We start from the raw sequence: 12,732 nt of genomic DNA, 5'->3' as shown, positions 1-12,732 counted from the left end.
CATGCCTATCAACTTCCTTGTGCTGAGTTCTTCCCATCGGTTTTCCCTCCCCTTTTGTTTCATTTTCCTACCCGCACCTTCTTAATTGTTATTGCCCCTGCACCACAGGGTGAGGATGCTTCTCTACTACCTATTGTGCTCCCTGCTGCCTACAACCTCTGCTCTGACCTTGTCCAGCCCCGTGCCAGATTCTGCTACCCCACTATCACTGGTACAACTTCACTGCCTTGCTCTTGCTTCTTGCCTTCCTTAATCACGGGATTGCCTTGTCGTAGCCTGCGCTGTGTTGGATCCTGCCTACTTTTAACACTGCATTACTTCTCTCACAGACTTTTCACATCCCGCACTGTGTTTTGCATCTTGCCTACCCTAAACACTGGATTGACTTTTTACAGACTGCTCTGTGCTTTGCATCTTGCCTTCCCTAAACACTGGATTGAATTTTCACAGCTTGCTCTGTGTTTCGCATCTTGCCTACCTTAATCACCGTATTGACTTTCACTCTTACCTGCCTAGTCTAATCTTCTTGCCTGCTTGCCTGATGTAGCCCCTCTCTCCATGAGGCAAGGCTTTCCCAGTCTGCAGTCACTCATACCTTCTTGTCATAATTGCACACTTGTTTTTTCTTTGATGCAGTTTTACCTACTTGTTCCTGCACTTTTTTACTTGTTTTGCATTTTTGTTCCTCTCCTTCTTCCCCTCCTTCACTTTCTTCCACCCCCTCTCCACCTTTTTTTCATGTCCAGCACTTGCATGTTCCAAATCGTCTCATGACCTAGTCAAAATGTTTTTGTTTGTTTTCTTCCATTCCACACCTTCCTGCACTTCCCCTCCTTCCCATATCCCCTGCTCTCATGCTATAGCACTTGCACATTCTGAATGTTTCAAGACCTTATAAGAACGTTTTGTTTTTGATTTATAACGTTTTTCCTCGTACCTTCCCTCACACTTGTCTTGATGCGCTTTGAAACACAATTCTGCTGTATAGTGCACGTTACAAATAACCAATAAATAAATAAATACGACAATCACCCTGAAGTCACCCGGCTAGCTTGCGTAGAAACTCAGAATCTCCGGCAGACAGTGCACCACCAGAATCCAGGACACATGCCGACTTGAAATCTGCTGCTGCAAAAAGGAAAGGACCAGAAAAAAAGCCTTCTCTGACTACACCCTAAGACTATGGAACCTCCTCCCCGCCGGTATCAGACTCACCCCCATGCTCCTACGATTCAGAAAATAACTCAAGATAAATAACTTCAAGGAGTCTTTCCCCCTCAGTAGCTAGGCCATCATTTTGCACGCTGCAACCCCTGACTCGCTAGATGCTGTCTGCCTCTCTCCTCCCCACCACCCTGTACAACTGTACCCCTCGTCTGTGCTCCTCTGTATCCTACCCCCATGTATATCTGTTCTGTTGTTAGCTGTGAAAAGTGATCCGTTATACATCTGTACTGTTGTATACCTCTGTAAAACGCTCTGTTGTGTATCTGTATTGTTGTATACCATAACATAATAATAACATAAGCTCTGCCAGCAAAATGGGGGAAGTCACACCAAGGAGATAATTACTGGAGTTGTATTGATCTCGTAGGTGTGGGGCTGTAGATGAACCAACAGATGGTATCTCCCCAAAGGATGATGGGTCCCACCATCTTGGAACTTCTCAGTCGCCACTTTTTAAGATGCCCCCCCCCCCCTGAAAGTCTCGCAGACAAGATACTATGGGAGCGGTCAGAAGAAAGACATCTGGTAAAAACAGCTGATATGGCCCCTTACAGAAGCTTTGAAATGTACCGATTCCCTTTGCCAAAATCACTACAAAAAGGAGTAAGACCCCTATTATTTGAATCATCTTGAAGATGTAACTTGAACCAACTACAAGAGGATTTCACTGGAACCTTGTTGGGGTCAAGTCTGCCCAAAGTTGCCAGCCATTGGGATCCAGATAAAAATGCCCAAGGATGGAGAAGGGCCCTCTGCCTACCCACTTAATTGGAACATTTGTTGGGCCTACTGTTAAAAAGGCCGGCCTGCTAATTGAACGACTGGTACGCAGGGCCATGCCTGATGAAGGTGCAAACACTGCAAGTGCCCATGGTAACCTTCCTGGCTGGTAACAGCAGACGATGGATCTACCTTTCTTCAGCCCATGCTGCCTGAAAGAGGTAAAGGAGGTGCACCATTCACGTTGTGCCTGTTTCACCTTTATGGTTGGGATCACTGTTGGTTTAGTAGTAGTGTGGGACTGAGTAGAAGTTGAAACACCACAACCGATTCCTGCTCTCCTGCAGAGTACCAGTCATTTTTACACAACACCGGCATGGCATTTTGATGCTGGCGTAGCACCAACAGATTCTTATGAATTCCACCTGTCCTTCAAAACTCAGGAGTATTCCATTGGAATTCATTGTAAGGACTGCATGCCATGCGTACATGGCAGACAGCATTTACACATTTTGCACTAGGAAGTGCAAAAAATAAGAGTAAAATCGATGTTGTTATATCCACATTTTTTGCACTGAAAAGTGCAAATGACTGCAATTGTCCTTATGTGAACACATAGCAATGTATTCCTTGAGCACTCGCTCCCGGCAGTGTCATGCTCCGGGCTGCAGCGCAGGCGGTTTAGTCACTGAGTAAAATTAGCTTTGTCCATGCAGCCAGTAGGATGGAATGCAAGACGCAGCCAAACATGTGAACACATTTTCTTCCAATGATTGTTCCTCGACCAAGCTCGAAATATCTTCCTCTCCAGATTGGAAAGTGGTGGAAAAAAAGTCACCGACATTTGCTGCGTCTCCGGAGCGAGCAGGACTTTTCTCAAGACTGTGGTCCTGACAATATCAGAGGTACGTGTTGAATAAATAACACACCCGTCCCCTGCGGAGAGTTTTACCGGCGGCGAGAGCAGCTACGTGTTTTTACCATTTGAAACTTCCTGGTCGGCTTGAAGTTTGTTTCCATCTGGTTTTCGCCTGTGTGGTCTCGCGTGGAAATGATTCGAATCAACCTTTCCCTTTACTCTAGTGATTTCTTCTTGCTAAAAGTACAAATACTAGATTTGCTAGTTTGGTCTTTGATTTTCTGAAGATTTAAATTGAGTTTATTTATTTCTTTAAATATAAAGTTTGTTTCCATTTCTGATAAATATGTTTGATGCAAACTATTTCATACAGCATCAGGTTGGACACTCCAAACAAGTGCTTTATTGCACATGCCTTTTTCGAATACACCATGGTTTGTTTGTTTGTCTCGTGGCTGTTTGCCTCTTGTTTTAAACCCGGTGTAATCAGGCAGCTGTTGTTCCCGGAGCTTCTTACAGTAGAAGCCGTCTACAATGATCTGCTATTGTGCCTCGTAAATATCATTCAAAGAATGCGTGTTGTGGGCATGTTGTGGCGGGGCTTGCATTGGGGGGCAGGGGGGCATATCGTGCATGCAGCCAAGAAACCCTTTTCATAGGCGCTTCATTGTTGAACTTGTCTCTGTATGTCAAACGCATAGTTTCATGCAATTTTAACATGTTAACAAGAAATGATATTTCTCTCGGATTGCCAGAAATGACTAGTAAAACGATTAGACTGGAACAAGTATTCATTCCTAGGTCACTTTATCATCAAAGCAATGTTTAGGCATTTTACACATTCATGGAGCCTTAGACATTAATGGGACTGAAAATCCTGCACCAGGTTTCGCAGTGTGTGTCCTGTAAAGAAGGGTTAAGGACATGGGATTGGGAGGTGGCATAACAGGGAATCTCCTCCTATTACAATATCAGAGGTTTGACGTAAAAAGAGAAAGCTGGCGTTCCGTTTAGTTGAATATACATTATTCTCCACTGGTCTAAACATATGGAACAGAAAAGAGTTTTGAAAACATATAGGAACGTATCCCCTTTCTGGACACCGGGATCCGATAGCTGATCACCTTCTTAGCTCTGTAAAGCAACATGTGGAAGGCCACAGTGGGACTTCACTTGTGCCATGGTGGCAAATGTAAGCAACGAGTCCTTCCTGAGAAAACCATGCCTTAAACGAATGCCCAAGTTACAACTTCTCAGGGCCTGGTTCGGAGCTCCATGAAATATATGCAAAACATAATTCCTGTGATGGTGATACGCGGCTAGATATTTCATTCGTAAATCATTTACACCTGTGCGAAACAATGGTAGATGTTTCATGTTGTCAATTACCTCTTCTGTTCATAATCGACAACATTTGAGTTCAATAGGAGTGTTATTCCACGCCCCAGTGACTTTCAATTTAAATCTTAAGTAGTCCCTTCTTATTTTGTTTTTTGGGGTATTCTCTAACATATGGGGATATTGACCCATAGTGGGATGCAAGGTATATATTCATACGAAAGTGTTCTAGTAGACAAGCCAATCTTGTTTTGTTCATATGCTATCTGTGATATAGCTAGCTTTAGCTGTAGCTTTGTTTTTTGTCCATATGAGTTATAGGGCTAATCTTGTTGTGCCTGGCCCAAATAATTGCTTCTGTGTTTAAAGAATTGTGTTTATTGTTTGAAGCAGTGTGGGGGTTTGTGTTGCTTTGGTACCGTAGTTGATACAATAGGTGGCTTGTGTCGGCTGTCTTTATTTAATTTAACAGTTTTAGGGCCTGATTTACAAACATTTCTTCAATGGGACTTAACCATGTTAACATTTTTTGTAAATCAGGCCTTTACTCTTCTTCTCACAACCAATGTTGTATCAGTGCAATGCCATATTCTGCTGTAATATATTCAAGAGGTAAACAAGGCGCCAACGTGAACAAGTTCTTTATACACCAACCATCTAGCATGTTTAGTTATTTTATTTGCTTCCTCCCCAGATTTCAGATCCATAAATCATTATTGGGACCAATTTTAATTTGTAAAAGTGAATAATACATATGAGAGAGTAGCCACAATGGTCCACCCAAAATGTACGAAAAGTAGCCAAATGTTGTTTTATTGTGCATTTAACTGATTCTAGATGATCTTTCCAAGTTAATTGCTGATCTATTAGGTCACCTATATGTGTAGCTAGGTGCCACTGCTAGAGACTGGTGTTAGGTATTTCACACATCGGATTGCCTTTCTTTGATGATCCATTAGAACCTTGGTTTTGGCGTTATTTACGATTAACAAGTGAGATATTGCAAAGTGCGAGAATGCATGCAGTAACCTCTGTAATCCTGCTGGGGTGTGATCCATAAGAATTAGGGTATGAGCATAGCAGAGCCGCTGCGCTTTTTAGGGTCCAATTTGTGGGGATGAGCAGTGGCTGAAGCTTGTACTGTAGGAAGATCAGCTCAATACACATTAACAAGGATGGGAGCGAGTACACATCCGTGTTTTAATCCAGTTGATGTGTTTACATGTGCACTTACGTTATGACAACCCTGAGAGGTTGTGCTCTAATTTGGCAGCATGCCCTTAGAAACGTGCATCTTTCCTGTGAAGTGGTGAGACATATCTCGTGGTCCTGCTCTTAGCCTCACATACATCATTTACTATTTAACTCTTGCAGTATTTCCCAGAATCCTACCTTTCACTATTGCTGTCCAGTAGCTTTGAAGGTTTGTCCTCAGGGTAGGGAGTACCCTTCTTGTACCACCAGGCTTATTTCTTACGTTAGCTTCTCAGCCTAGTTTGTGCTTCCATCGTTTCTAATCAGTAGCCATGTTTGGCTCGAGGCAAATTTGACAATCTTGTTCAAACTTTGGTAGCTTTGGCAATCAGCCCAATGCACCAACACATGACGTTTGCACTGATCAGCTCTGTGATTCTGATCCTCCTAAATATTTACAAAGCGCACAAATCAACCGGACCTCAAGGGAGATAATAGCCTGGAACTCACCAGGAGGTAGACTATGGTCCGATTGGTTGTGAACATCTGTACAATGCATTAGCATGTCTGGATGGCTTGATGTGAGACGCCTGTTTGTGAGTGTTTAAGTGGAAATAGTACTATCTGGCTATGAACCAGTGACCAGACTTTGAACCTTGTTGCTTAATGAGTACTCTTCTGACTTTACTTCTACTTTTAGGGCCTGATGCACAGATCGCTTTCCAATTGGATTGCACCAGTGATAAAACACATGTGTGAATACGGCCCTACATGTTCTTTATAACACCCCTGCACCATTGTCACACACAGGATTTTCTGCACTGCTTGTAGGGGTTATGGTTTAGAATTGGTGCCCCAGATCCTCAGCATTCACAGACTAACTCTCACCAAAGAATGGCAGACATGGTAGATTGCACTGAAAAGGAAAGACAGAAGTGGAACGAGAGAAAAGGAAATGCTCAAACTAGGACGCTGAGGATATTTGCCACACTGGCAATCGATGCTGTGGCGCTTGTTACGAGTACTGTGATGGGGCAAAAAAGTCCTGGTCATGAAAAATACTGCCATTTTTACCACACCACACTCCAACCAGTTCGGAGGCAAGGAAAAGGAAATGCCTACAGCTCTTGTCTACAGGTATTTTCTCCACTTTACCCACAACCTATGTAGATAACTACGGTGGGATAAGTTACCGCTGATAGAGTCCTGTGGGACTCCCTCAATAGGGACTGTCACCACCTTGCTGGCTCGTAATCTGGCAGATTTGTTGCCCGACTGCATGGCAGTAACATTACTTGAGTTTGGCAATCATTCCACATGAATTACTCCGAAAGGTTTCAGTTCTCTCCATACAATGGTGACAGGTGGGAGACGAGAGAAAAGCGTAGACGCGTGCTCTCTAGTTAAAAGTAGTTAGAATACAACTCTGAAGAACACTCTCAATACTCCAACACAGCATACTAACATAACATCAGGCCACTGGAAACAACACACATGAGCTTTTTCTCTTCGCATTTTCTTTTCTGAATGCAAACATAGCTGGACATAACATTCTTACAAAAATACCTCATATAATATACATTAAAAAACCGAAGATGGATCCCCAAGAAAAAGTTCAAAGAACAGCTCCGATGGACAATTACACAATCAAATGAGTTATAGCAACAAGCACCTTGTGTTTTCTGTAGGAGTTTTATTTATTCCCGTGCTGGTTCTGGCTGAGTGTATAGGTGGCCTTCCTCATTTAGGAGACACCTTGAGCCTAGCGGTCTGCCTCACAATTGTTTCAATCTCCCTTCTTAGTACATCTTTTCCGATGTGCAGCAGGGTTCTTCTCCTCAGTAATGTATAGGGACTTAAGCCATGGAACAGCAAAAGTGTTTGACCTCTGCATCTGACCTCCTTCTTCTGAGGCATTAACCAGCATATTGTCTATCTTGGACTTCAGGATCCTCAACACCATCCCACCATCACTTCTTTTGCCACTTGACCTCTTTTGTGGGAGCTGGAAAGCTTGGCCAATATCTGCACTCACTTATTTTATTTACATCTTTGTCCAGCTCTGGCCCTGCCCACAAAGGCTCACCTTACAAAGTTCAAATGTTCAAAGAGGGGAAGAGAAACAGAAGCTATTAAACTTTACAGGACAGTAAAGGAAGAGTAGTATAGACAGGCAATGGCAGTGGAGGTGCTGTGGCAGGATTAGATGTAGGGAAAGAGGACACAACTAGTGCTTGAACTCTGGTGTGGAAGTCATCAGGGGGAAGGATGTGTCTTATATTGTTTAGGAGGTGCTGTTGTGGGTTGCATGTTTCAGTGATGGGAGGTATTGGGTATTTGTTTTACGTGGGGTATCCTAGGGATTTCGCAGGTGTGGAGACAGATATGTCTTGTTTGTCTGTGAGAGTTCCTTGATCCAGATTTGTGCCTGGAGCAAGTGGGGGCAGATGAAGAGGTATTCTGTTTTGGTTCGGTTGAGTATGAATACCTTTTTGGGTAGTTATTGAAAACACATACATCCCATTAACTATGCTGATTTCTCCTCATTAACAGAGTCAGCCCACTGGGGATTGATTCTAACTTGCAAAATGCAGGCAATCCCAATGTCATCAGTGAGCGCTTAACCTGTGAGCTATTACCCAGATAGGGTGGGCCAACTCTGTAAATTGAAACTATTGAGAAAGTAAATATATATTTCAAAACAAGTGAAAGTTTAATTATATATACAAGAGCATGTTAATAACAGGCAACACGTTCTGCCATGTTTCATTCAGTCACCAAGCTTCCCTCATTATGAATCTTTGCCAACAGCTCGGAAAATGCAAAACGACTGTTCACCCTCACAGAAATAGCAACTAGGGAGCAGGCATAAACTAATTATCAAGACTCAGCATCCTAGCCACCCTGAGTTTCCAATGTTTCTCATTTGCTCATTTAATTAATTGTAAGTCTGTTTTATTTCAAATTAAGTTTTTCAAATGCTACCAACTCTCAGCCGAAACATTTGAGTTAGACTGTGGCAGAAATGTTGGGCTTTGTATGAGTATGAGTGTGAAACAGAATTTAGTGCTTTTCAGACTAACTTATTGTCAAACATATCAGCCGTCCTGGCAAATCCAGGCATTGCGGCTCCCCTACAGGTTGCTGCCCGGGTACAGTATCCAAGGCGCTGTCCATTCCTACATAACAAGCTTGTACAGAGCCCATTAGTCAAAGTGTGTGACTTGGAATCATCCTTCTGGAATATAAACATGCAGTGTTCCTACCACTTTTCTCAATGCTATGATGAAGGGGGATGATGAGATAACTTCTTTGAGTGGGTGCATCAAATGCACAGATGTCAAACCCCTGAACGTTCATATCATCAAGTGCATCAGTGAGGTTTCCTCTCAGTCCGGCACTAGATCTAACCAGAATTCTCATTTGCATCAGTTTGATTTAAGAATAAAACTGTCTAGGGCTCAAAAGCAGAACAATATCAAGTCTGCATGCATGAAGGTGCTCTCTGTGGAAGTCTATGCAAGGGCCAAGAAATTAGCTTGCCAACGGCATAGGAACTCTAAAATCTCAATTATATCTAAGAGATAATCAGTCCATCTAGAGGACCTTATTAAAGTATAATTCTAGACAATTCTGGCCGTGTATTAACAACAAATTGGGCATCAGCAACTCTTGCACAAGAGATTCAATTGAGGAACATGCCTGTGTGCGCTTTTTTCCTAGAAAATGTTCTATTCTTACCATGTTTGGCAATCTGTCCGATCCTGCTGGAGGCAAGGCTGTAATTGGGGATTGTCCCTGGGACATTGAGGATCTACTGTGGGCCATCAATAAAATGAAACCTTGGAGGGCCCACGGCCCGGACGGTCTCCCACCTTTTGTAAATAATGATCATGTTGTCTCGGCTTACTTCCTTAAATCACACTTTGACCTTATGCATGCGATGTACATTGTCCTGAGTCTTGGTCCCAATCTAGTATACTCCCTATTTACAAGAATTGGGTTCCTTCTGACTCTGGCAAATACAGGCCCATTGCCCTGATAGACGCAGTTAGTAAAGTATTTGCCATCTCTCTGCTCAGAGACCTTAACACCTGTCTGAGCATCTTAGACATCTTATCTCGCTTTCAGGTGGGGTTCCGTAAACAGATGGGCACCTCCCTAAATGCAACAATATTGAAACATCTACTACATAAAACCAAGGGCGGAGATGTGGACAACATCTACATGGCATCTTCGGACATGTCGTCAGCATTTGACTGTGTAGTCCGCAAACATCTCTGGGCCAAACGTCTTAAATTAAAGGTTCCTTTGAAGCTTGTCCAGCTTATTACGCTGTTACATCGCAATTCCACTTTGAGAATTTGTCTCAATAAGGAAGGAGCAGTGAGCAGACTGATCTCTGTCCATCTGGGTCTTAGACAGGGTTTTATTCTGGCCCCCACACTCTTCAACATCTATCCGACATTGACGACCTACGGTGTTTCCATGACCTAATTCCAGTTAAATTGGGCCACCTGAAGATGCATTGGGTGGCCATTACAGATGATATTATATTATTTGCGAGTAGTGCCTGTGTCCTTCAACAGAAGCTTAACATCTTCTATTCGTATGCCGCAAGTAACAATTTAGCTCCTAATGGTGCCAAATCGAAGGTGGGAATTTTTAACCAAACAAACCATGTGGAGGAGTTTCGAGGGTGGGCGGTGAAAGGGTTGGTCTGATGGCCTCTATTCAATATTTAGGTTACAATTCAACAAACATTTCCTCTTTGGCTATGTGGAAGGCAGTCCTGAAGAATTAGATCACACCTCTTTCTGCTCACATGAAGAGGATCTTTGGGCAACTTTGTGGTTTTACATCATTCCTGCACTTAACTATTACTTGGACAAGATGGAACCTGCAATATTATATAGGCTTGATATGACGGCCGTAAATCTGGGCCCTTACCTTGATTCTCTGTAGGGCCTAATTTGGAAGAATGTGTTGTGTCTCTCCTCAGCCATCCCCAACTCCATCTTATGCCACAAATTGAACCTTATTTCGCTGCAGGCCCGACTTCACTGGTGCCAGTTGCTTATATATTCTAAGATATTGTCTCCCCTACCGAATTCTTTGTATGCTGTCTTGCATCAGATCTGGGTAGAACATTAATTGAAATCGGTTGTTCTGTATACTGACACCATGCATGACTTGCTCGAGCAAATTGACTCCTCACAGTTTGAACTCACAGGTAACCCAGATGCTACTAAGAATAAACTCTTCAGGAAAGACTTGATCAGGATTATGCAAGGTTTCCACGTAAGAGGGGCCAATTGTCTGCATATCTGAAGTGCCTTCCTTGTAAAAAGTTAAGAAACTTCTCAATGCGCTACGGATTCAACCAATTTCACACCAAGGAAAGGACCAAACATTGGACAAACACTGCTTTGAAAGTGGGTGGTTTAAACTGTCGCTTTTGTAAGTCTATGTCAACCATGGAGACCCTAAAACACTGGATTCTGGAGTATCATGCCTTAAATACATTTCGGGCAGTCTCCTTCACAAAAGAATTGGAAAGTTTCAAAACTGTTTATGGCCAGGAATTGTTATGGGCGAGACTGCTGTGGGGCGAGAACATTGGCTCTTATTGGACTGATATTGCTGTGTCTGCTCGTATGTCTCTGGCATTAGTAAGTAGGCTTCACAATGTATTAAAGCATATTTGTGTGATCGCAGAGTCAGCCGAGTTTGGTCACTTTGAATGCCACACCAATATAATTTCATGTGAGATCTATAGGGCTCGTCCCTGTATCTATTACTTTGTAATCTTTATCTCCAATCTCTGGCTAAATCGCTTCATACATTAAATATGATGTTTCCTTTATTTATGCTGACAACACACAGATATCTGTTAACTGAGACAACATTCAAGAAAGCAATAATGTATATTTTACATGCTACATGTCTACGATCCAGAGATCGATGAATATGTTGATATGTAATGAAACCAAGAGGTTTTGCTGCCAGATTGCAATTACCTCTGTAGACTCCCAGGCTCTTGCCTCTTCAGCTAGGCTCACCACCAATTCCAGTGACCCCAGTCAGAAATGGAGGCATCCACATGGATTTCAGACTGAAAATTGCTATACTAATCCTGAAAGTGACCCAAAGGGCCTTACAACAGTTTAAGCAACTGAAGAGACTGCTAAGCCTTGTTCACTTTTCCCCAGCAAGTGATGGTCGCAAACGCATACATTGCAGCCAGGCTGGACTTCGGAAATTTGACATACTTGCCTTCCTCCGGTATTGGGAAATTTGAAAAAGTTAACAATATTACTGCGTGGCTTCTATTTAAATGGCTACAGAGAGAACATTTCTCTTCAGTGCTTTATAAGGATATCAGGGACAATCCCTGTATTATTATTATTATTATTATTATTATTATTATTATTATTATTATTATTATATTTATTGAACAAGGACCTAGCTTCGAGAAACAAGGAGCGCTTTACAGAGGTATGCACCAATACAGATACATAACGGAGTGCTTTACAGGGGTGTACAACATTAGAGATGCATAACAGAGCGCTTTTCAGCTGTAACTATGGAATGGATATACAGCGGGGTAAGATACAGAGGGGGTCAGAGGAGTATCCTCGCTACTCATTTACAAGATGAAAATGGAGGGTCCATCAGATTGTACTTTGCAGCATCTGTGTGGACTTCTAGATACCTTCTGCCCATCAAATACCCCACACTGAGGGCGGATGCTAAAGAGCATGAACAAGATGCCCACATCTATGTGAGCTCTGCGCTGATGCTCAAGATAACCCTCAAAATCCTGTGAGATCCTGGCTCTCTACATTGCAGAGCATTTGTAATGATGTGAGGAGGGCACCCATCCCAGATAGAGAGCAAATATTGGCACCCTGTGATGGTCCTGTGATGTGAACGGCACAGAGGGGCTAAGTGAGAGGCCCTACGTGGCGCTTGTTGGATGAGCAGCAAAGCAGCAGTTGGAGCCTGGGTGGTCGGTGCGGGCTTTGGTACTGTCGTCGTGGCTCCCAGTTTGAAAGGCAGGTCTTTGAGGCCTGGAGGTGGCGACTCAGCTGGATGCAGGCTTGTGGCTGCCCTAGTCTCCTGTGGTGCTGTCCTGCAGTGACAGGGTCTGGGGAGGCCTCTAACTCTGGCAAGCAGACCCTAAACTCTGGGGAAGGGTGCCCCACACACAGTGCTGATTGAGGAGGATCGGCTGCTCGATTGGCGGCACTTGTCCTATGCACAAAGGTGCAACAGAGAACCGAGGACCCAGCCTGGGAGGGCCCATGGTGGCAGAGTGCTGGTAGGATAGTATGCAGTGGCCTGGTGTACTTGGATTTTTACTGTGTGTGGTGCATTAACATCAAGGTGGC

General features: G+C 43.3%; 1 protein-coding gene across 3 annotated transcripts in view; it reads left to right on the top strand.

Moving 5' to 3' along the window:
- The first annotated feature begins 2,657 nt into the window (after positions 1-2,657).
- SGCG (sarcoglycan gamma) overlaps positions 2,658-12,732 on the top strand; it is a 1,266,244-nt gene continuing 1,256,169 nt past the window's right edge. The window contains exon 1 of one of the 3 annotated variants that reach the window (XM_069639249.1): positions 2,658-2,852. The gene's annotated coding sequence lies outside the window, so the exon portion shown is untranslated. The remainder of the gene's footprint in view (positions 2,853-12,732) is intronic. The other 2 variants (XM_069639252.1, XM_069639248.1) reach the window with 2 other exon arrangements.

The sequence above is a fragment of the Ambystoma mexicanum genome, chromosome 7q (assembly GCF_040938575.1).
Source record: "Ambystoma mexicanum isolate Mex_15411 chromosome 7q, UKY_AmexF1_1, whole genome shotgun sequence".
Lineage (NCBI taxonomy): Eukaryota > Metazoa > Chordata > Amphibia > Caudata > Ambystomatidae > Ambystoma > Ambystoma mexicanum.
This window is presented reverse-complemented; position numbering and strand designations above follow the sequence as displayed.